At 33.7% G+C, this 24,189-nt stretch overlaps 1 long non-coding RNA gene across 1 annotated transcript in view; it reads right to left on the reverse strand.

The window, feature by feature from the left end:
- Positions 1–3,060: 3,060 nt before the first annotated feature.
- The window catches only part of LOC115066375 (uncharacterized), a 77,544-nt gene continuing 56,415 nt past the window's right edge, over positions 3,061–24,189 (reverse strand). The window contains exon 3 of the long non-coding RNA XR_007422996.1: positions 3,061–4,933. This is a non-coding gene — a long non-coding RNA (uncharacterized LOC115066375). The remainder of the gene's footprint in view (positions 4,934–24,189) is intronic.

Below are 24,189 nucleotides of genomic sequence, written 5' to 3' on the forward strand. Positions count from 1 at the left end.
TTTGAATATATTTTCTTTATCGATTCAGTAACAATAAAAACTAAATTTTTAGTCCTTCTAAGTAATTAATATAATCAATCCAAAAAATCTTTGAATATATTTTTAATTTTTTTTAATTTTTTTATATATTTTTGAAATTTTTTAATATTTATAACGAGCTCAAAAATACAGCCAAAACGGACAATAAGTTTTCAGACTTCCTAAATTACTAAAAAAAAGTCAAACTAACAAATGTTTGATTTTTTTTTTATAATTTTTCGAAAATTTTTAAAAATTGTATAGACCAGGAGAATATATAATTTTAAAACCAAAAAAAAATAGTCGAACGAAATCCATTACAAAAGAAATCTAAAATATCGAAATTTAAAGGAAAGATATTTTACGGACGACCTCAGAATGGGCAGAGGCAGGGTAGGGTATGGTAGAATTTCTGAGAGTTAAAAACGGTATAACGCGGTCAAATAACGAGTTCAATAGAAAAAAGTCATATGACAAAGTTTTAGGCAATAAAAAAGATCTATAAGTTTGGTATATTAACTTTTTTCACATAACCTCAAAATTTGTTTGGAATAATCAAAATTTCTCAAATCAAAATATTAGTTTTTTTTTAAAGCCTGAAATCCTTCTCATTATTATTTTTATACCCAGAACATGTTATATTAAGTTTGCCATGATGTTCGTAATACCAAATTTGTTACTTGTTATAAAATACAAGTATATACCTAAATGAACAGCGTGATGAGCTGAGTCTGTATTTTTTTCGTCTGTCTGTATATACGCGAACTAGTCCCTCATTTTAAAAGATATCGGCCTGAAAATTGGCACACAATCTTTTCAGCCAAAGAAGCTGTTAATTCATTACAATTACCGATATCGGATCTCTACAGAGTATATGTGCTGTACAAACTAACCGTTCGAACTCAAGTCTGCCTATGGAAAACTTTCTTATTGGACCATCTATCGTCACGAAATTTGGCATAGAGGCTAATCAAACTTAGCGCTATAACCGATTTGAAAATTACTCAGATAGGTTCACAATCGCGTATAGCTGTCATACAAACTGACCGACCAAAAGCCAGTTCATGCAGGGAAACGTTCTTATTTGACGAGATATCTTCACAAAACTTGATGCGAATTACTTCCCGAAAAAATTCTCAAATCTTAAAAAAATGTTCAGGCCAGATAACTATAGCATACAAGTACATCTCCCGTACAAACTAATTGATCAAAGTCAAAATAAAAACAATTTTATACCGTTAAAGCTATAAAAATGTGAAGGGTATTATACCGTCGACGCAGTTGAACATAAAAATAATTACTTCTTAAAAACTGCAAAATATTATAATTCACATTTTTATAGCGCAAGCTTCATAAACAAGCATTAAGCCCCCTAGCGCACCTGTGCGTATGAGTAACATTTTCATTGTGGCGCCGTCATAATAATACACGCATTGCAAATACAAAATTAAATACCAGGCATTAACACTTGATAGTTCTTCTTACGCAATACAGTGAGTTCACTTGCAACGCGTTGAAATTGCAATTTTATAGTTTGTTGCAAGCGCCGCACTAGCGCTATGTCATGGCAACAAAAGCGCGCCCACGCAAACTGTGAAGTCATCACCAAATACACACCTGGAAGGTTAACGGTACATTTATACATATATACATAGATATAGTATACGTCTATGCTCATAACAATAGCAGCAGCGCATTCGAAAGCGACAACAACAACAACAGTTGAACTATGACCTTTCAGCGTTAGAAATGAATTCGTAATTAGCGCAAAGTAATGCCTCGCTCTGCTTTCAATTGCCAAAGCGCGCCCACAGAACTAGTGAATTGTGAAATAGTTGCACTATAACGGAAATATATGTATATATGTAACTATGTTGTATGTGTTGGTGGGCTATGTGCAAAAACAATGCACTGAAAAGCGTTGCGAAAATAAAAGCGCGCGACGCGCTTTAAATCTCGTTGTTTTGCAATCTTTTCTCTCGACTAATTTTATTCGACTTTGCTTTTGTTTTTCACTCTTCCCGCAAGCAAGTAAAAAGTAGTAAATATGTATCTATGTGTGTGTGTGTGTATGTACGAAGGGGTTGTGCAAATTTTCACAAATAATCATTAAACTCGATTACATCACGGCGTTGGCTCTAACATCGCATTACGCTAATTATTCCTGTTGTTCGCCACTCGCTGAAGCATTGTTTACGAGCGTTTTATTCCACTACGTGTATATATATACAAATACTTGTATGTATGTATGATGGTTTTGTTATCTTCCGTGACTTGGCGCGCCTGCAGGCGTTCCGTAGCGGGCGCGGTGAGTGAAGAGTGCATTTAAAAATGCATTAATTTGATGAAGCAAATAATGTGTGTGTGTGTGTCTCTTATACATATATGTATATGTATGTATATGTGCTCATTAGGTAACCGCACAAACTCCCATTCCAGCGTCTACTTGTCTATCGGTCCAAGCGGGTGAATGATTGACTTGCTGATTGACAGTGAATAGTGCTGGTTGGTCATTCTGTAGTCCATTTTATTGCTGCACTGCATGACTGGTGATCAGCGTTGCATTTAACGACTTCTAAAATGCATTTCATGGCATTTGCCAAATGAATTGGTGAAATTTTGACATTTGTGGAATTTTTGTTCGCAGTGGCCGTTAACATTGGAGGCGTAATAGTTATTTTTGGAGATGTTGGAGCTAATGACAGCAGTGGTCTTACAACTCTGCCAGAAAAAATTTTATTACAAAAAAGTTATTTAAATAGTAAATTTCTTCTCAACAATTAAGCTGGCGGCCTTACATTTTTCAAACGTGTCATTCGCCTCGAAACTGTGCACCAATCTCACAAATAATGCTCTAGAAAAGAGCGAAAACTGAAAAAATACCAAATTCGCTGAAGTCATTGAAGACTATCCGAAGCTTCTAAGATGTACATGGAAAACTGAATTCCGCGCCGACAGGCTTGTAACGGATCAAAAGCCTATAATGAAGGAAATAATAAATACTGTTTTTAAATACTTGAATACGTATTTTTTTTGTCTATTCGGGTCAAATTTGATCTATGGAATTTGCAATACTCTTTAGAAGGAAAAAACCAAAAATTCGCCGAAGTCGCTGAAGGCAATCGAAGGCTTCTTAGAAGTACCTAGAAAATTGGATTAAGCGTGGACAAGCTTGTAACACTTCAGAAGCATATTGTAAAGACATTAATAAATATATATATTTTTTTTAATATGTATTTTTTAATGTGAATCCGGGTCAAATTTGATCATATCACATTGACGATACTCTTTAGAAGAATCAGTAGATTAAAATTTTAAGTCACCGACATTGTATGTTTTTAGGTGAAGTTTTTAACAGAGCTAATCAAGAAGAGATCTGCCTCCAAAATTAACCAAAGTATAGTTTTTTTAATCCAATTAGAAAGAGTTGAACTAAAAAATGTACTTGAAACAAATATAATCAAACTTGACAAATACGATGATATGATATTTTCAAAGCGAAACAATAAAACCAATATGAATACTTCAAATTGTGGGTCTCTTGCTCCTCATTTAGCTCTCTAAACTATATCGGCTGACTTTGTCAGCGCTGAAATGAGTTAAAGATCTATAAGAGAACGTTGAATTATATCTGTTTTTCTGTTGCTTCGGAGAAAAAAGTCCTCTTACAATAACCTCTCCGAAATTTTGATAAAATATCTCTTCAAATGTAAAATATTGCAATACAAGCACTTGATGCCGATTGTTTAGTTCGTATGGCAGCTATATGCTATAACTATCCAATGTAAACAATTTCTCCGTCTGTATTGCACATTGCTTTAATTAATAAGTTACGCCAATTTTCGTAAAGATATCTCGTCAAATGGAAAAGCTTCTCATATAATCGCTTTATTCCCATCGGTCAGTTTATATGGCAGCTATATGTTGTAATGATCCGATATCGACGGTTCCGACAAATAAGCAGCTTCTTGGTGAGAAATGGAGGAATGCAAATTTTCAGAACAATATCTCAAAAAATGAGGTACTAAATCTCATATAAACAGACAGCCAAGCATGGCAAAATCGACTCAACTCGTCACACTGATCATTTATACTATTGGGTAGTCCAAAAAGCCTTATCGTATTTTGTGAACAGATGTCGTTGCTGGAGAGAGTTTTTGGTTGGATTGGAAAAGAATAATCCACTATGAGCTGCTTGATTCTTCATTTTACAGTCAACAATTGATGAGATTTAAGCAAGCATTCGAAAAAAAACGGCCAGAACCAATCATCAGAACGGGCTTCGTCTTCCATCAGGACAACGCTAGAGCACACACATCTTTGATGACTTGTATCTACCATATAGCCCTGACCTTGCACCAACGGACTACCATTTGTTTCAGTCAATGCGGAACTTCCTTAATGGAGTAAAGTTGGCTACAAGAGAAGCCAGTGAAAATTACTTGTCGTAGTTTTTTGCCGAGAAACCAGAAAAGTTTTACACTGATGAAATAAAGTCTCTTGCGGAAAAATGGCAAAAAGTGGTCGACCAAAATGGTATAAATGGCCTAGATCCCTTAGCCGCCGTAATCAATATCAACAAAGTCTGTAAAAGCTTGTTTGGTAATATATTCTTAGGCATACTCGTAATTATTGTTCTATTGGTAATAATATATATATAAATTGTATAGTAAGTACATCCACAAGCTTTCTGCTTTCATAACAGAATAATGTTTTAATTGTACCTAGACTTTCGACTTAGATAGTAATACTAAAAATTTCTGGATTCTCAAATTTCTGGATTAACACAAGATGTCATAAGAACTTTCCTTTTCATACTATTTTCTGAAAGAATATTAGTTCTAAGTCAAAAATTTGCTTACCATTCCTTTTGTTTATACCGAAAATAAAAAATCATTGGAGAAAGTTCGCTTACCTGAAAGGAAGAAAGAAAAATAATTATTTAGTATTTGAATATTTAATTTTTATTATGTAAAGCAATGAAATAGTAAGTGTTTTTGTAGAAACAGAATATAGTAGGAATCTTAGCTGGCATTTCAGTTGCCAAAGCACACAGATAAATAATGCCATAAAAGATATATCGGAATAATTTTTCAATATCGTGGAAATCTCTCGTTCTGTGCGGCAAGATTACACTTGCCTTTTTTGCCGTGAAATAATATACAGGCGTGAAGCACATTTCTGCTATGAAGAACAAAAAGAAGCAAATAAAAGGCACTTTCTAGGATCGCTTACTAGAAAGTTAAAAGCCAACAGTCGGCGCTTTATTGACAAGATAAAGTCGACTATTCTGGGAGGTAAAATATTAAAATTCTGCACCGACAGCGTGGTATTCATAAAGGTAGTCATATTGGCCGTATAATCGAAATAAACTTTTCAAAATAATAAAGAACAAATATTGAAATATTTCATTCAATTTCAGCGCTAGCATACCTTCAAATCACCCTGGTAATCAGCTGATTGTACATATAAATAACTAAAATCATTAACACCTAAATAAATGCAGTCATGTCGTGCGGCTTTAGAAGTCATGTACTCATTTACAAGCGAAAGGTTTTGCAATTTCCCGCAATATATGCAATTTGTTGTACACATTTATAACGGTATTTTATTTTGAATAGCATGTATTAAAAAAAAGTCAAGCAAAACATGTCAATTGTCAAATTTCGTAATCGTTTAAGTACAAATGAAAATAAATGAGATATTAAAAATGTTAATTGATTTGTGGCAAGAGAGTCGGTATACGAAATTAAATAAAATAAATGTGAAAGGTAGCTTGTATTGGCGAGTTAAAGCAGATGTGAACACCTGTTTATTTGTAAGAGACTAACAAAAACAGCGAGAACTTAGTAAAAACATAACAAATTACAGCGCGATACAGGCAAATATACAGGCAGACAAGTGCAGGCACATATACTTGCATATATATATGTATATACATAGACATGGTATGTACATACATACATATATGTAGCTTAGGCTGGTTCAAAAAAATGAAATATTTTTTTTAATTTTTTTGCCTAGTACGCTGAAACAAAGGTTTTTATACACTTCTAAAAAGTCTTTCAAAGCCTTACGGATTTCTATTTTTCTTATGACCAGTTAGAAAAGTTCAAATCTCGCTTCCAAAAAAAAGTGTAACAATTTCTGTTATGAAATCATTATCTTAAGATATATGGAGTTAAAGTTATGCATCAAGAGCACTGCGCCTTCAAACAAGTGCGTTGCTCATACGCAGTGGAACCATATGAATGCTCAGTTGTGAAGCCTCACTTTGACTGCTTAAAAATTTTTAAAGGTGTGGTTTATGGAAAAAATCATTGAAACCTGTTTTATAGCGCCAGCATTTTTGGGCTCGAAAATGATTTTTTCAGAGTTGTAGGTTTACTTTTTTAATTAAAAATATCAGCAAAATGTCATATTATGCACTTTGGAAAAAAATGATATTTAGGCATGATTTAAATTGAAAATAAAGAGTTTCTTTATTTTGAATAATGCTTTTGAAGGCAAAACTGAAGCCTTAAGGGGCGTCTACAAAAAAAATTCTTTAGAAATAACACACACCCTAATATACTATATAAATATATATGTTCATAGCAATATTCAGTTGTAAATGCATTCATATGTTAATAAACATATAATTCACTGTTGCAAATTGCATGCACAAGCGCACATATACAGATAATATCTATGAAATACACACACCAACACACACACACAACCGCAAACGTCATTAGTGCAAATATAGCGTTGCATGTGACCGCCGAATAATCAAAGCAAAAATATAAAAAAAAATAAAAACAAATCTTATTTATTTTCACAAACATTTTTGCTTTTAAAAGTGCTATTTTTGTTGTTGCGCTGTCATTTGTACATTTTCGTAATTAAACTAAAATTGGTGATTTCATTAAATTAGCGAAAACCGCTATGCTTAATGCATTTGCACTCGCCCGCTGGCACCAAAGCGGCCAGGGAAGACAAACAGCGGCGGCGACGGTTTGAAGAAAGCAAAACAACAACACACATTAAACAAATATCAACAATAAATATGCAAAGAAGCTCCCTTTGTGTGACGTTGGTGGTGGTGAGACGTTAGTGGTCGGGCGGGAGGCTGAGTGTTGCCTAAGGAGTGACGGTGCTTGGGGTTTGGCAGTCATATGGCGAGCATTTTGCATTTAAATTTTGAAATTTTGCCAATTATTCCGAACTATTTATAAAAATGAAAACAAAAGTTTTTCTGCTGGCAAAGCAAATAACACACACACACACAAACACACAAAGCAAACACGAGTGTGCAATATGGCAGCAGCACTAATACAAAGGATGTGCGAGTTACGATGCTTTGAAAAGCCAAAAAGTCAACATTGGAATTTTAACTTAATTTTCCACTAAAGCGCACACACACACCTGCACATACAATTACACAAAAGTGTTTTGCGAAAAGTCCACAAAAACGGCCTGTAAAAATTGACAGTAAAAGGCGAAGGAAATTTGGAGGAGTTAGTGGCCTGACACATAAATTAAATGCTAAGCAGATTTAAGCCATCTAATGCTGACGCTCGTAATCTGCATTCTCTGAGTGCTCGGCAAATTGGCCGAATGTGCGCCAAATGGCAACCATTAAAGATGAATAAGCTCGCACGGTGTGTGTGTATGTATGTGGAAGTTGGGCATAAAAACGGCAAATAAAGTGAAATCTGGCAATAACAGTTCGTTATATATAAAATGCAGGTAGTATGTGTACTTTAAGCAAGGATTAATGTTCATAAAGATTTCTTCATATATATTTTAGTGGGTAGTAAAGGGAATTTTAAAGGTGTGCAATATATTTCTCGAAATATTTTAAAAGTTTTATATATTTCACACTCATCAGAGTAGTTTTAGTATGAGAAAGCAAAAGATATAAATGTACACTTTAAAATATTTCAGCGAGTTCGGCATCTTCATACCGTTCCAGTTGTTCATTATTTAAGCAGTGTTGCCAACACAGTTTAGTCTGATAGAAATGACGGGCTAAATTATTGAAAGAAGCGTTTTAGTTTTTCTAACGCAATATGCATGTCTTTTAAAGACGTACTGCCTGACAACATTATTTATCGGTTGGGATCATTACGAATGAGTGATCAAAAACTTGTAGTAGATCAACTAAAATCAAATTTTGAAAAATAATATTGATCAACCTGTGAGTTATGGTAATGAAAAAGTGAATATTTTCTATTAGTAGCGTGGTCTGATGCGACAAAATTATTATAATCGGTTCACCCATAACCTAATATACAAATTTTCGTACTACTGATTGACTTCATTACCACATGCATATCGGTGAATATGTCTCTTATCTAAATGAAACTCAAAGAACATCTTTTTCAGGTAATAATATATCGTCATGGTAAAAAGGGATAAAGTCGAGTCAATACTTCCACTAACTCCCATATACCTAATTTAAAAGATTTCGAACTGAATATTACTGAAATCGATCCACGAATTATCCTATCCCCCATGTAGCACATATAACGGATGCTCCAAGTGGAGGTATTTTTTCAAAAGCCTTTTATCACGATTGTCAAGCTGTTATTTTTGCTCAATATTGTTTGTCATTTCATCATGGAAAGACATATAGTACGCCTAAACAACGTTTAAAAATCGTTCAACTTTATTACGAAAATTCATGTTTTATAAAGAATTGCGATTGCGCGCTTCGAACAACGTATGGTCAACATAATCGGCACGTCTTGAGGCCCAGAATTCAATATTGAATAATAATCGACAGAATAGACAACGCATTTTACGTCGACCTTCCCAAGGAACATCGCTTCGCTTTATGGACTCTTGCAAAGTTCCAAAAAGATCCAACATTTTCGAGCCAAATTTTGTTCAGCGTGAGGCCCATTCAACTCAATGGATATGTAAACAAGCGAAATTGCCACATTTGGTATGAAGAGCAATCTGAAGAAATTTAAGAGCTACCATTTTGTCCAGAACAACGGTTTAGTGTATTTTGAGGGCCGGTAGAATCATCGATCCGACTATTTGATGCTTAATATTAAAGCTCGTGGTCTCGCCGACATTTGGTTTCAACAAAACAGCGCCACTTTCCACATCATATCAATCAATGGATTCATTGAGAGAACATTTCAGTAAGCAGATAATTTGATGTCTTGGGCCGTTCGTTTGGCCACAAAAATCGTGTGATTTCTTACCGTTTGACATTTTTCTCTGGGGATATGTAAAATCTAAGCTCTATGCGGACAATCTCACTTCGATTGTCTTTGGAGTAAAACAGCACGCGTTGAATTCGCCAGTTACCTGTCGAAATGCTCTATGAAGTCATCGAAAATTGGACTCCACGGATGGATCATCTGAGAAGTAGCCACGGCCAACATTGGTAATAAATAATCTTCAAAAAATAAATGCGAAATAATTTTCTTTCGAATGATACTAAAAATTTTCTATTAAATTGGAAGTTTTAGTGTTTTTCGGAATTTCGAAAGGTATTACCCTTTACAATATACATAATATGTATAATGATTTCACCCCGTCTGATTGACATTTGTCCTTCTTATATCCAACATATAGAATTCCGTTGATTTGGTTCAGTTTACATAGCATATTTTTCAATCGAAGACGTTTCAACAAAATTGAGCTGGAATATTTCGATTAGCATTATGTTATCCGGTAGTAAAAATATAGGCATACGAGTAAAACTTTGAATTATTGTTAGTTTTCAAATAATATTAAAATCAAGTAAGAATTATTGCAATGCTAAAAACTCGTGAAATGCCATATTTATGACAAAAAATATATATTTTGTATCTCTATCTCCGCTTCCATCAGTCAAGTTCGCATTGTTGTGCTAATGGAGAAATTAAACTGAAAATAATTGAATTTTAAGAACATTATACGCGTTTGCATGAGGGTGATATAATACATAATGATGTATTTGACATAATTTTGTCATTTTCAAAGCAAAAATAAATTGACATAAATTTTTGCATATTTTATATTTAACTTTTATTTTTAATTTTTTATTTAAAGTCAAAACCAGAGTTTTTCGCTTTTCTTTTTTAATCTATGTGAGCACCAATAACAAAATTATAACCAAAAAATGGTAATCAATATAATATTCATCATTCATAAAATCACTTCTAAAGCAAGAAATAATTCCTTGTTCCCAAATATTATTTTGTAGAATAAGAAAAGACAGAACTACCCTAATGCTACCTTAACTATAACCAAATAGATAACCGAATTGGCGATTTTTTCAAATATCACCGATTACGAAGTAACCAAAAATGTATCACTGTCTTGAATAGAAAATTAAAAAAAAATACGGCATAACCTAGCCTAAGGCAACTTTTACTGTCTATTGTGATAGAGCCAACCTGTATAATGAAGTCTTAAAGCGGAAATTTGACTATCTAAATTTTAAAGAATCTGTATCTTAGCAATGGTCAGATTCAGTTGGTATTTACTACTGTTATAAGGAAAACCACTTCCATGAAGTCAATTAAATCTGTAGCTAGAAGTTGGTTCTTAATATGTTTAAGTCTCCCACTGATTTAATTTGTTAACAACACATTGTTATAAGCAATAATTTACCGTTATTTCGATTCAAAAATTATTCAAAAACTAGTTGTAAATGACACAAATATTCACAAATATTTTAAAAAGTTAATAAAACTTAAATTATATATCTTTTAATTGCGCAAATCCGATGCCTTCAGAGCACAACTCTCATGCCACCAGATGCAAATAGATCTCATTGTACTATAGATACATACATAGCAACACACATTACTAATACACTCGAAATATGCTAAGAATGTGCGTTGGCGACGACGTCAGCATCGAAGCACAAACAACATTTTCATGTTGACGTATTACACAGACACACACACACGCTAACACATATGTACATGTATATGTAGTTGGCTACAAATTTGCAAAAGTTCTATTACTATTCGATTAACCTCAACCCCTTTAAAGCATTGCAGATACTAATGTATGTATGTATATTTGTTTGTTTGTATGTATATTCACATATAGTCAGATCACAATTTAATCGGGCCTAGTAAGATAATCGAAGAGCAATTGTGTAGCTTAGTTGCAATTGCATTGTTAAAAACGGCAGCGGGTGATGAAAAGCATTGGTGTATATACATACATACAATATATATATGTAAGTGTATATTCATATTTACCCAGCAATATATTCAAGAGATATGGTGAGTCAGCATGAGACTGAAAATAACCGTTTCAACCTAACTGCATTTTTAATTTTAGTTGATAAAGGAAAATGTTGCCTACCTTTCGGCGCATTGCTAAAAAATTATTTAGAGGTTATAGAAGGAACGAATCAAATATGACTTATTGGATGAGATTTGGTTAAAATATTTTTTGAATATTTGAGAGTTAACAGTTTTAACAGTATATCATATAAATTGGTGTCTATTCGGATACTTAATTAGATCGTATATATTTCTGAAATAACTGACAACTGCATGCCCGACGATTAGATCCAAGGTGTGCTGTACCCAATAGACAACAAGGGAGACCCCACAATCAGCGCCAATTACCGTGGGGAAAGCCTCCTTAATATCGCATATACGGTCTTATCGAGCATTGTGTGTGAAAGCCGAAAACCCACCGTCAAATAAACAGATTGGGCTTTAACAGTGCGGCTTTAGAACTAGAAAATCAATAACTGACCAGATATTTACTATGGGCCAAATTTTGAAAAAGACCATTGAAAAGAAGATCGACACATACAATCTCTTCATCGATTTTAAAGCCGCCTTCAACAGCAGGAAAAGAAACTGCCTCTATGCCGCTATGTCTGAAGGTGGTATCCCCGCAAAGCTCACACGGCTGTATAACCTAACGTTGAGCAACACCAAAATCTCCGTGAGGATCGGTAAAGACCTGTCCGAGCCGTTCGATACCAAACGAAGTTTCTGAAAAGAAGACTTCTTCAACCTATTGCTGGCGAATACCGCAGTCGATAGAACGAAGAGCGGTACGAGATGAAAGAGCCAACGGATAGAAGAGAACACTCCAGCTTTGAAGGTTTTCGATTTAGTACCCGCCGGTGAAGGCAGAGAAAGCGGAAGACCACCACTCCGTTGCAGAAATCAGGTGAAGAAGGGTTTTTCAATTCAGTATAACACCGTTTATTAGACTGAATTTTTGCTATATAAAAGAAAATAAGAACTAGTCTACACATAGCTTTCGTAACATCATATTTATTCTATGCAATGCTCATTCAATAATGCTTTATTGTTATGTACGATTAGATATATGTACACGAAATGTGTACATAACAAAAAAAAAATTCTCGCATAGTTTTTGCTGCTGAGAAAAATGTCAACATACCCGGCAGGAAATTTGTAGAAGTCGTCTTTGAAGTCTTTAAAGTTTCATAACTTCGACATTTTAGATATTATTAAATATGTATAAATTGATTAGACAAAGAAAGTAAAAAAAATTATAAAAATAAAAAAAAATATTCCCGTAGTTTATTATTTTATTATATTTATTTATTATGGTACACTAAAATATCGATTTAATAACTTATATTATAAATTTTTAATATTTTGTCAAATTACGAATGACACTGTATTCCAACCAAACTATATTCAATTCAACAAAATACAAAAAAAAATGTTCGGAAGAAATTTTAATTCCCAAAATTTTCCTACTGGGCCACCGGCTGTTGCGAAAAGTTGCAGCTGTACATAGTGTTGTTCGCATTTTTGCCACATTGCACGCGCTATTGCTGCTGCTAAGCGTACAAGCGTTGCACGTCTAATTGAATTGCCAACGTGTGTTGCCAACTGCTTCGCTACATTCCCTGGCAACGCACATAACTAAAAACAATGGCAAGCAACTGCGTACGCGGCGCGGGGAGGGGAGCGCAAATGTGCAAACAATTTTGTATGCGCGAACGAAGCAATTTGCTATTAATTTGCACATTTAACGAGCGAATACTGAAAAGGCACCCTGTGGCGCAATGGATATTTAAACAGAAAAAATGCGAAGATTTCTGCTGAAAGATCGATTGATTGACTGTTTGAAAATTGCATTATTCATAAAGAAGATTTACAGAAATAGAAGAGAAAATAAATGAAATTATTTGACAATGAACGTTGCATATGTGAATACATACATACATGGAATTTAGAAATTCTATGCTAATAAATAATAATATTAGGTAGTCGAAAAAATATTTTCGTATTTAGTCAATAGATGTGGTTGCAGTCGTATATCTTCTGTGCTAACCACTTTTTCGACAACCCAATATTAATTCACTACAAGGTTAGGTTGCCTGTATTTCTAACTAAAATAGGCTCATAACTACATAAAAGGTCTCTAGTAAGTGTGGGTGGGTATCACTCAACTCTTTAGACACTTATTACTTTCAATGTATTTTTTTTTAATTTTTGCTTTCAATTTTATTTATCACTTCACTTTTGCCTATAGAAAAATACCTAAAGTAATATTCCTGGAACATACTTCATATCGGTACCTGGAAAACGGCAAGTCAGTAACCATAACCAATTCCTGGTAACATAGCTTCGTAAATACATATGTATAAATATTTATTCTCTGCAGTAAGCATGCCGAAGTACTAGCAAATACTTGAAGCTACCGCAAATACTTTAGATATGGAAGGGATAAATCACAATATCTATTTAATTTATCCGCACTTTAAGTAAACAGGAAAACGTTGCCAGACAAAAAGAGTGCAAGTAAAAGTATCATAGGAATGCAGGGTAATCCCAGTTGAACATAAAGCCACACATAATTAGTGTTTATTAAATGTAATCTAGAATATTTTAAAAATATGTCTGCAGTTCAGCTCCAGACAGCAATAGACGTTGCTAACTCCTGCTAAGTCCAACCATGTATACTAGAGAAATACCTGCAGATAAGCAAATAAAGCGAAACCAAAAAGTCAAGTTATTTATTCGAATTTAATATAATGGTTTATGTGCTCAAATATTCGCAAAACAAATATTTAATTAACTCAAGTAATTCCCAAGGTCTGGTCATGTTTGACTTATTGAAATAAATACGCTGCATTTTTATTGCTTTGTGTTTTGTTGTGTTTTTAAACAATAACTATAGATAATTTATTTAATGTCTGAATCACCACGAGAGCTCTTAAATCAACTTTATAGCTGAATTGTACGCTTGCCTTGTATTAACGAGTACCAAGAAATTTATTAAAAATAACAATGTTTAATAAACATGTATGTGAGTGTTTGCTTAGTCGACAAATCTAAATGCCAAGTGTAAATTGATTAAGTAAACTTATGAAGTTCTCAAATAAGTTACTATAATAGTGACTACTTAGCTAGTTTAACCGAACTCTATTCTTTAAAAACAAATGCATGTGAAACTAAGGATTTGATGGCATATAATTTAATATTATGGCCAAGAATTTGTTTTCATAATAAGGATCAGGGTTCGCCAATATGTTTTAAAAATGGTTCGGGCAAGTGACCGCCTGGATTGAATAATTTCCAATCTGGAGGCCAAATTTTTGACCACTTTTTGTAGCAATTGAGGCCGTATTTCAACAATAACGCGCAAAAAAATGTTATTTTCGAATACATCAATCATCTTGGGCTTATCCTCCAAATCAGAGTACAAAATGTCATTCATCATGACTCTGCAGCGTTCGCCATTGACTGTAACGTTGCAATCGACTTCATTTTTAAAGCAATGTGGACCAATGAAACATCTGCTCACAAAGCACACCCTACAGTGAAAAAAAAACGACTTCGAAAAAAGTATGCCTTATTAAAAACTATTTACACGTCTAAAATAAATACAAACGCACTTTGATAATATAGGCCTAACCGTGAGCACTACATTTATGATACATATATTTCCACTAAAATACTATGCAGCTGTCTTGGCTACATTATTTACAAATCGGCCTAATTGTAGGCAACATTATATATATTTTTTTGCTAATTTTTAATTTTGAAGAAGACGGCTAACATACAAGGTGCGTTTATGATTTTGCCTATCGCAGAGTGCACGAGTGGTTTCAACGTTTTCAAAGTGGTCGTGAGGACATAAATGACGATCAACATGTGGGCCAATCAAAATCCGTGATCACCGGAAATTCCATCAAAACTGTGCGTGAATTCATCAAAAATCAGCCGAAATCATCATTGAAATTCATAGAAATGGAATTGAACATCTCCAAAACATCGATTTATCGCATTTTGACCGAACATTTGGGTTTACGAAAGGTGTGTGCACGGTTTGTTCCGCACAAATTGACTGACGACCAAAAATTGCTCAGAATCCAACATTCGAAGGACGCTTGTGACCGATTATTTGACCAAAAATCACATTTTAACCATTAACCACTCCCCGTATTCACCTGATATGGCACCGTGCGACTTCTTTCTTTTCGGAAAAATGCATTTGCCCATGAAAGGAAAGCGTTATGCAGACGTAGAGGCCATTCAAAAGGCTTGCACCGGCATACTGGCGGCCATACCGGCCAACGAGCTAAAACACTCGTTCGACATGCTTTTGGACCGTGCAAAAAGCTGTATTGAAGCAGAAGGAGACTATTTTGAATAAAATAAACTGATTTTGCCGAAAAAAACCATTTGTTCTGTTTTTTTTTTTAAGTCCTGTTTACTTTGGAACTCTCTTGTAACTAAAAACTAATAAAATTAGTAGAAACAAGAAAAATTAAACCTACTTAGAACTATTCTTCTTGTGTTGGTCAGAAAGCGGTTTTTTTGGAGAAACCGCCATTTTGACAAAAAAAAATTCTGACTTAAATTGTTTATATAAAATGATATACTTAACGGTGAGAATAATTTTTTTAATAAAAAATTTGTAAAACTCTCTTTTGTCTGCCTTCTTACTGTATATAACCCCTTAACTATTGCTATTTAATTGGAAAATTGTAAAACAAAAAAATTTAAAAAATTATTTTTATATAAAAATATTCATTATTGCTTAAAATGTATATATATAGCTGACTACATCGTAAAATATTGCCAATAAGTAATCCATAAAAGCTGAAAGAATTTAGACAATAAAGAATATCACTAAAGGCATTTCATTCTCTCCTAGTCAAGGTCCCAACATGTAGTTTATTTGCCTTGCTCAAAAGCTGTGAAAAGGTACACATGTCAACAATTATACTTTATATACTATGTGTATATATGTTGGTAGCAGTAATAGATATGTAAGCATTAATATACATACATATATATTTGTTATTTATGCCGCGCGCAGAAACGTGTCAACCCCCCGTAGTGAATTTTCAAGGTGAAAGTCAAATCCACTAAATTTAAACTAACAATAATTTACAACGTATTATATATATGTATTTATATATATACATATTTGTGTATATAGTATAGTGCTTGTATAAATGCGCGGGCGTTGAAAGCGTGTAACAAATGAAATTGTCAAAACTACGAACATAACTCAATTATTTGCAATAATTTCCGCAAATTAATTTTCGGCGATGAAAAGTACAACATGTTTGCATGTCAAACGGAGACCAATTTAAATTGCACATGAGTGGGAAAAGCGAATGTTATTTTCGGTTTGTTTATAGTACATATATATATACACATAGGTATACTGTATATCAAATCTATACGATTTGGCAACGCTTGAATGTCGCAAGGGCAGTGGGAAAATGCCCAAAAACAATTAAAGTGTCTAAACTTAAAGCGCGTGAGTAAGCGCTGTGCAATTATTGAATATCAAAAAGCAAGCAAAACAATTTTCTTACTCCCCTTCTATGTATTCGTACGAGTATGTATGTGAGTGTGTGTATACCTGCGTGTTTCCTGCTTTACGAACTTCTAACGGTACATGTTGTTCGTGAGCAATGACAATTAACTTGACATTTCCCATGCTGCCTCTCACACAGCCATTGCGCGCAGAAAATAATTTAAGCGATTTTTTTTCGCCGAAATTATTGCCAAATGTCATTTCTTCAACTTAATAGCTAGCGACCGCTAAGCTAACGGCTGGCGAGCAAGCAACCAAAATTTGGGTGTATATAAATTTTCACAGCCAATCTGTCGTGCACGAACCAATCGAACCAAATGGCTTTCAATATGGCAGAGAACGCAGAGCAGCCACAGACGGCGGCAGTTGCTGGCCCTCCTCCATTTGCAACACACAAAACCACATACATACATGCATACATTCATATATAAGTATGTGTGCACACCTTGACTGTTGTTGGTGACAATCAGTCAGTCGATCTGTGACAATGCTCACGCTATATATTGGCAGCGTTAAGCTGATGTCGTCGATTTTTTGGACGGACAATACGCCAGCGCTGTAGCATTGGCAGCGTCAAGATGGCAGACGATGCCTGGCGCATGGCCAAAATTTCTATTCACAACTACTCGATAATTTCGGTGCACAAGTCCATGACACACACCAGTAGGCGCACATACATACATAAACACATACAAATGCATATATACATATATATGTGTATGACCACTCCAACAATTGCCGTGGCGCACCAGCTTAATGGGAAATGCCATCCATCTAGCCACCAACAAGCCGCTGAATGGACGCGCTACCAGCAGCCTTGCCAAAGAGCCAGAATAAATGACGCGTCGTGCATGGGAATGGTAATGGAAATGGCAAAGAAAGCCACAAAGCAGCTGCATGTCCAAATGAAAACGGAATGAAGTAATAATTTCGACATCGCATGATATACATAGGTATATATATATAACTGTATATATGTATAAATGTCTGTATATGTATTTGCTGTTGACTATAACAGTTGACTGCCCATTACAATCAAATTAAATTGAATGATTGTATGATTTCATAAGTGCTTTTCAGTAACTAGCAGTCAATTTGCATATTTCATTGTTGACTTTAACTCGTTCGTTTTTAATAAAAGGCTTCTACGCATGTGAAAAGCGATACCGAATGCAAACCTACAACCCTTGCTTCTTCTACAAGGTTGAAATTTCAACAGTCGGCTATTTGTGCTAAGAGTTTAGAGAGAATTTAGTATTATACATATATTATTCTAGTATCTAAATTATCTATAATTATGTCCCCAAACGAGTTCTACATTTTTAACAAATTTACTTTTTTTTCAAGCTGATCCTAAATTAACATTAGTCATCTTCATCAAAACATTCAAAAACAAGAAAAAAATATTATAATGCCTTTAAGGCTGATTTGTAAATGTGTAGCCGAGACACCTACCTATTGTTGTAGTATAAATATGCAATAAACGGATTTCTCAAGATTAGTTTTCTATTATGAAATTTGGTTGATATTTATTTTAGACATTTTTTGATGAGTTGGGTTTTATTGGCATTAGCATAATATTTGTCAAAAATAGCAAAAACAGGTTTAATGGCCTACAATTAGGCTGATTTGTAGATAATATAGCCAAGACACATACCTACTGCATTAGTGGAAATATGCACGAAACTTAATTCACAAGTCAGCCTTATAGCATCAAACTCCATTGGTATTTATTTTCGACATAATAAACTCTTACCTTGAGCTAATCAAGTTTTAAGGTGTTAGGTCTGTCGAGGACTTTTATAAAATTTAAACTTGAACATTTTTAAAATTTTTATTTGATGAATGAAACACATTGAGAACCTTAAAAATAAATAATTAGAGGTGTGGTGAAAATTTTGCTCTCCTAATTGAAGGGTAGTTTCAAGCAATCCTCAGAGTAAAAAATTTTTAACGACTATTTTTTACGATTTTTTGTTCAAATCGACGTTGATGGTATTCGGAGACTATCACACATATTCACTTGAAGTGCTAAAAAGGTGATTTCTCAGTAATGTTATCTAGAAACTGCTTACTAATTTTAAAGTATTTTTGAAACTTTTTTATAAAATAATTTCCGCTAATTTTTCGATCAAAAATAAAACCTTTTGTTATAAGATCTAAACTTTGTGAAAAAGCCAAAAATTAGAAGAAGAAGTTGTATGTGCGTTAAAAAAACATTTTTTAATTTGTTTGAAATAAGTCGAGTTTCTTAAGATCCACTTGTAAAGAATGGTTCCGAATATTGTGCCATTATATGCCAGATTGTGTCAAAATCAGAATAAATTTTTTTTTCTGAACACACAAGTAGTTTTTTTGAAAAGTCTGAAAGAAAGAAACTCTATTGTTTTATCATTATTCTTATTCATTTCTTTTAACAGTAAACTGCTCTTATCTCTTTTACTAAAATTAAAAAAAAGTTGTCATATGTCTACCTCTCACAACCCTCAAAAAAACAAAAAAACAATATGCAGTCTTAAAAGTTATATATACCCTAACTTCCTTTTTCCAATCAACCGAAGTATTTCCGGCACCATATACCTAGCATTATTCATGCCTTTGCGCCTCATCCTGGCATTATTTAAATGGCAATACTTGTGGTATGACCAAACAGCAAGGTATCCAACCATTTTGTATTATTAATACGACGTCAGCACCGGCAGTCGACGACGAAGCTGTATAATTTTTTCTGTTTAGCATTTAGCCTTCAAACGGCTAGAAGACGTCATTCGAATGTGTAGTTTTATTTTCATTTTTATTTTTGTCAATTTTCCTGGGCATTTTCCATTTAGCTACATTTATATATACATATATACACACATTGAGGTATATAAGAGTATGCAATTTTTCGCTTCGCTTTTTGGTATGACTCAGTAGAAGGGTATTGTGAAATAAAGTCACTTTCTAAAGGAATTCAGTCAAATAATATTTTCTTATTGATTACATGTAGTAAGAAAGTGCTCAAAAGCAATTTTGTATGAATTCTAGATATTTGAGGATGATCAAAAATAAATTTATATAAAATAGATCTCAAGGATAATTCACTTTCGAACTTCGAAATGCGAGTAATTTTTAATTAATTCTTTTTTCAATGAAGTAACCGGGAACGAACTTTTTTAATAATTTTTGTTGCACGCAAAAAATTCGATTAAAAGTTCTCTGCTTTATGAAGTCGTCTTAAACCTTGTGAAACCGATCATTTACTTATCAGAATATTTATCGATATCGATTAGTAATAAGCTCTGTTTTTTAATAATTTTGAAAACAAAAAATCAGTTCTTTTGTGAAAGAGCTAATCGGTTATGTTTTGAACACAAAATTTACCGTCTCAAAATTGTACCAATATGTGTTTAGAAATAGTCCACACTTCATTCAGATTTAAACGTTCATATGTTTCACCTATTTGCTACAGTTATTTTATGGCAGCTTTTCCAAACAAGCGCAATGAATTCTTCATATTATATAACTACTGGATTATACTAATTTATTTGTTGTTTAGCGATTTTCGTTTATGCCAGTTATTTTATAGCAGTTTTTCTAAACAAATGAAACAATTTGCTTTTACCTGGACACGGTTATACAAACTTAGTTGTTGCTAAGCAGTTTTATTTTATACCAGTTATTTTTTACCAGTTGTTTTATACCAGTTATTTTATACCAGTTTTTCAAAGAAAGTGAAATAATTTATTCTAATCTGGACGTGATTATACTAATTTATTTGTTGTTTAGCGGTTTAATTTTATACCAGTTTTTCCAAGAAGTGAAATAGATTCCTTTTATTTGGACAAAATATGTAATTGTAATTTATTTGCTGTTTAGGAGTAAAATTTTTTTATTCAATTTTTATAGAAAAAAGTGGAATAATTGCTTGCTAGGCTATATCGATATGTTTTTGGCAATCTGCTTATTGTGTACTAGTTTATTACACCAGTTATTCCAGAAGAGCTTTCTTTTCAACCGCCTATCAAATTTCTGTTATGATTATGCCAGTTTATTTATTTTGTACTAGTATTGTTACACGTTTTTTTTCAAACAATGACATAGTTATACCAGTTTATTTGTTGTTATGTAACAGAAAAATTGTATACCAGTTTATATAAAAATTGCTTTAATTCTTTAGTATAACATTTCGACTTGGTAATCCAGTGTTCAGTTTTATACCAGTTTATTGGATTTATACCAGCACAGTAAACAAGCTTCTTCAAACATATTTATACTTATGTTTTTATGTTGTTGCCAGTATAGTTTTATGCCAGTTTATCTTAAAACTTGGTAACATTGCTTGGTATGCTATACCGATGTGTTTCGAGTTATGCCAGTTTATTTGTTTTATATCAGTTTTAAGTTAACAAAATATTTGTTTTATACGAGTTATAAATTAATAATTTACTGGTTTTATACCAGTTAAAAAAATATTACTTGTTTTATACCAGTTTATTAATTTAAAAACTATTGAACGAAATAGTTTGAATATAGACATTTAGAATATATGACATCTTAATGGTAGAATATATGCGATAACTCTTATCAACCATACCTTTCTCATTAAATTAAACCAGTATACAATTTTCATAGCGTGTGTCTAGATCAACACCATATCTAATAGAGTGATATTATTGAGCTTTCGATTTCAATTTCTTTGGAGGCTTAAGTGAAATCTTTGAACGAACTTTCGTTCGTATATCTAACCGTATAACGGTATTTGTATTTAAAGTTGAAAATAAAATGCCAAGACTTGATATACATATTTTTCAGCACAGTCTGCTTTTTCAGTTCAACAAATTTCTTCAAACCAAATTGACAAGTATAAATTTGTATTAGTGCCTGATGAGCTGCACTCGAATTGCCACAGCAGTTCATGCTCCCCTCCGCTCGCGTCATTCGTGTATGTCAGCTATAATGCAGAATCATCAATTGACCCGCTTCAATGTATTCGTATACGTGTAAATGTCATCACATAATCCCGAGTTTACTTGCAATGAAGATTTATGGCAAAACACTTTCACTGAGTGGACTGCTGACGGAAGCCATGGCAGCCGTGGAGCCCCAACCAGCTGCTGGTAATTTGCGGTAAAAGAAAATGATTGTTCGTATTCATTTGTATGTGTTAGTAAATCTAATAAATTTCGCTTGTTCGGCAAGTTGTACAATTGGAGCGAAAGGTCACCGGCAAAGTGATTGGTTTGTTTAAAGTCAATGCTGCTGGAAACACGTGGATGTCAAGATTGATTAGGAGTGTTTGATTTGACTTGTAAAAAGTCAGCGTCGTGCTTACATAGAGGGAGTGAGTTAGAGAGTAGTGCCAATTTGTTGTAAATATTGTTACAGTGTAAGCTCAATGAAGTTAAAAGCTAGATCTAAACGAAGCTTTTTGCTCAAAATTTAGGAAAATGCTTTAAATTTATTTTGTCTCTCATAAAAAATATGTATATCCCCAAGCAAGTCTCTCATAAAAATTTCAATGGTATATGTTTATATCTCCAAGCATTTGGAGCGTAAACAGATCTCATATTTGCTTTAATTTCTGTTGAATTTCTAAAATAAATTTGATAAACTGCTTAAAAATTAATCTTGACAAGATTTATAAGCATTTTAATTTCGCAATGTCGCAAAGAATAACTGCAAAGCTTTAACTTTCACGCTGTCAGCAACACCCCCTGCAGAAAACATAAACAAATGCAAAAAACAAACACCATTTTGACGGCCCATTGTCTCTAGCGCAACGCCTCTGCAATTTACAAAAATATCTATTGCTTGGAATTTCACCGCGGCGGCAAATAATATTTCAAAAATTTTCGCTTAGCAAAATATAATGAGAAATGCATTTTGATGACAAACATTTGCGAAAGAAATTGCGTCGGTTTCTAGCTTCAAAATACATATCGCATATTAATTAGTTGAGCATATTAGGGTGGTATGTGCTTGCAGTAATTTTTTTAGCATTTTTGGTACCAAATTATTGATTACCGAAAGGAGTGAAAGCGATATCGATGCCTTACACCCTATTCTGGCTTTATAGAGACTTCTAAATTGATTCCATCAAAAGGATTTGTGTTTTTTTAAGTTGACAATAAAACCAATTCAATAAGGATAAGAAATACGGTGACGAAATTGCACGAATTGAATTGCTACGTACTGTACTTGAAATTTAGAAATAATGTAGAACACTGTGTCTTTTGGCTGAAAAATTATGCCGATAAAAGTACAATCAAAACCGATTTTTTAACATTTTTTTAAAGCTGAGAATATTCAGGTTAAGTTAGGTATAGATACTGATCATCTAAGAGATCACATTTGAGCAGTATTAGGCCAATGAAAATGTTTTAAAATATTCGCTAAACTTTCAAAATCTTCTTAATAATCATAAGTATCACCAAACTCATACTGAAAGTTAAGAGAATGGCAATACCCAAAAATGTCTCAAAGATAATAAATTTTTTTTTTTTTTAGAAATTCCGAAACTAGATACAAACAGATAGATATCAATTGGAGGCGGAGAACAGAGCGGACCACTTCGCTTTAGTGCTCACGTCTGATTGCCAGCTGTACCTTCTTCAGCAGGAAAATCCTTAGTTTCTGTAACTCCTCCCTACCCACGCATGACTGGAGAGTAATAAGACTGGAGAAAATTGAAGAACCATATCGGTAAGCGCCAATTCTGCTAAATGCGGAGTCTGTCGATCCACTCAACAAAACCTAAGGAGCCGTATGCTATGAGTTCGGTAGGGTGGCCAATAGGATACTCCCGACGAATGCCAAAGCTGATGACGCTCAGGTTTCAGATGCGGTGGATACGACAAGTGGAGATGGTCAAATTACAATGAAAAACGACCGAAGTCTGTCGGACATAGTGAGTTCTGGGTGCGAAACGTCAATTGGCGACTCCGTCCTCAGCCTTGAACAGCTGTTTGATGAGATGCTCCAGATTAACCTCCAACAAGCGAAGGTGTCTAAAAGAAGACGAAGCCGATGTAAGGCTGATCCAGGAACCGTGGCTGTCTAGTAGACTCCAGATTGAGGACGAGTGGTCCGAAATGAATTAACGGTAATCTAGCGATATAACCCATGAAACTCGAATCCTATCTCCACAGCCACAAATTTTTTCGAAAATTCTTCGTTCTACCAACTGGAGCTTGCCACCTTAATGCCGAAATACCATTACGCACCATCACACCCGCATAAAAGTGAATATTTATGGCGTTGGAAAATATGTCATATTAATTTTATTACCTCAATTATCATTATTATTGTTACCGTTTGGAGCGCAGCGAAAACATACCACAGCATGGTTCAAAGTTGGTGCGAAATCGCTTTTGGCCACCGGCCAATAAATTTGAAGTGAAATGA

This window comes from Bactrocera dorsalis, chromosome 5 (genome assembly GCF_023373825.1).
Source record: "Bactrocera dorsalis isolate Fly_Bdor chromosome 5, ASM2337382v1, whole genome shotgun sequence".
NCBI classification, from domain to species: Eukaryota; Metazoa; Arthropoda; class Insecta; order Diptera; family Tephritidae; genus Bactrocera; species Bactrocera dorsalis.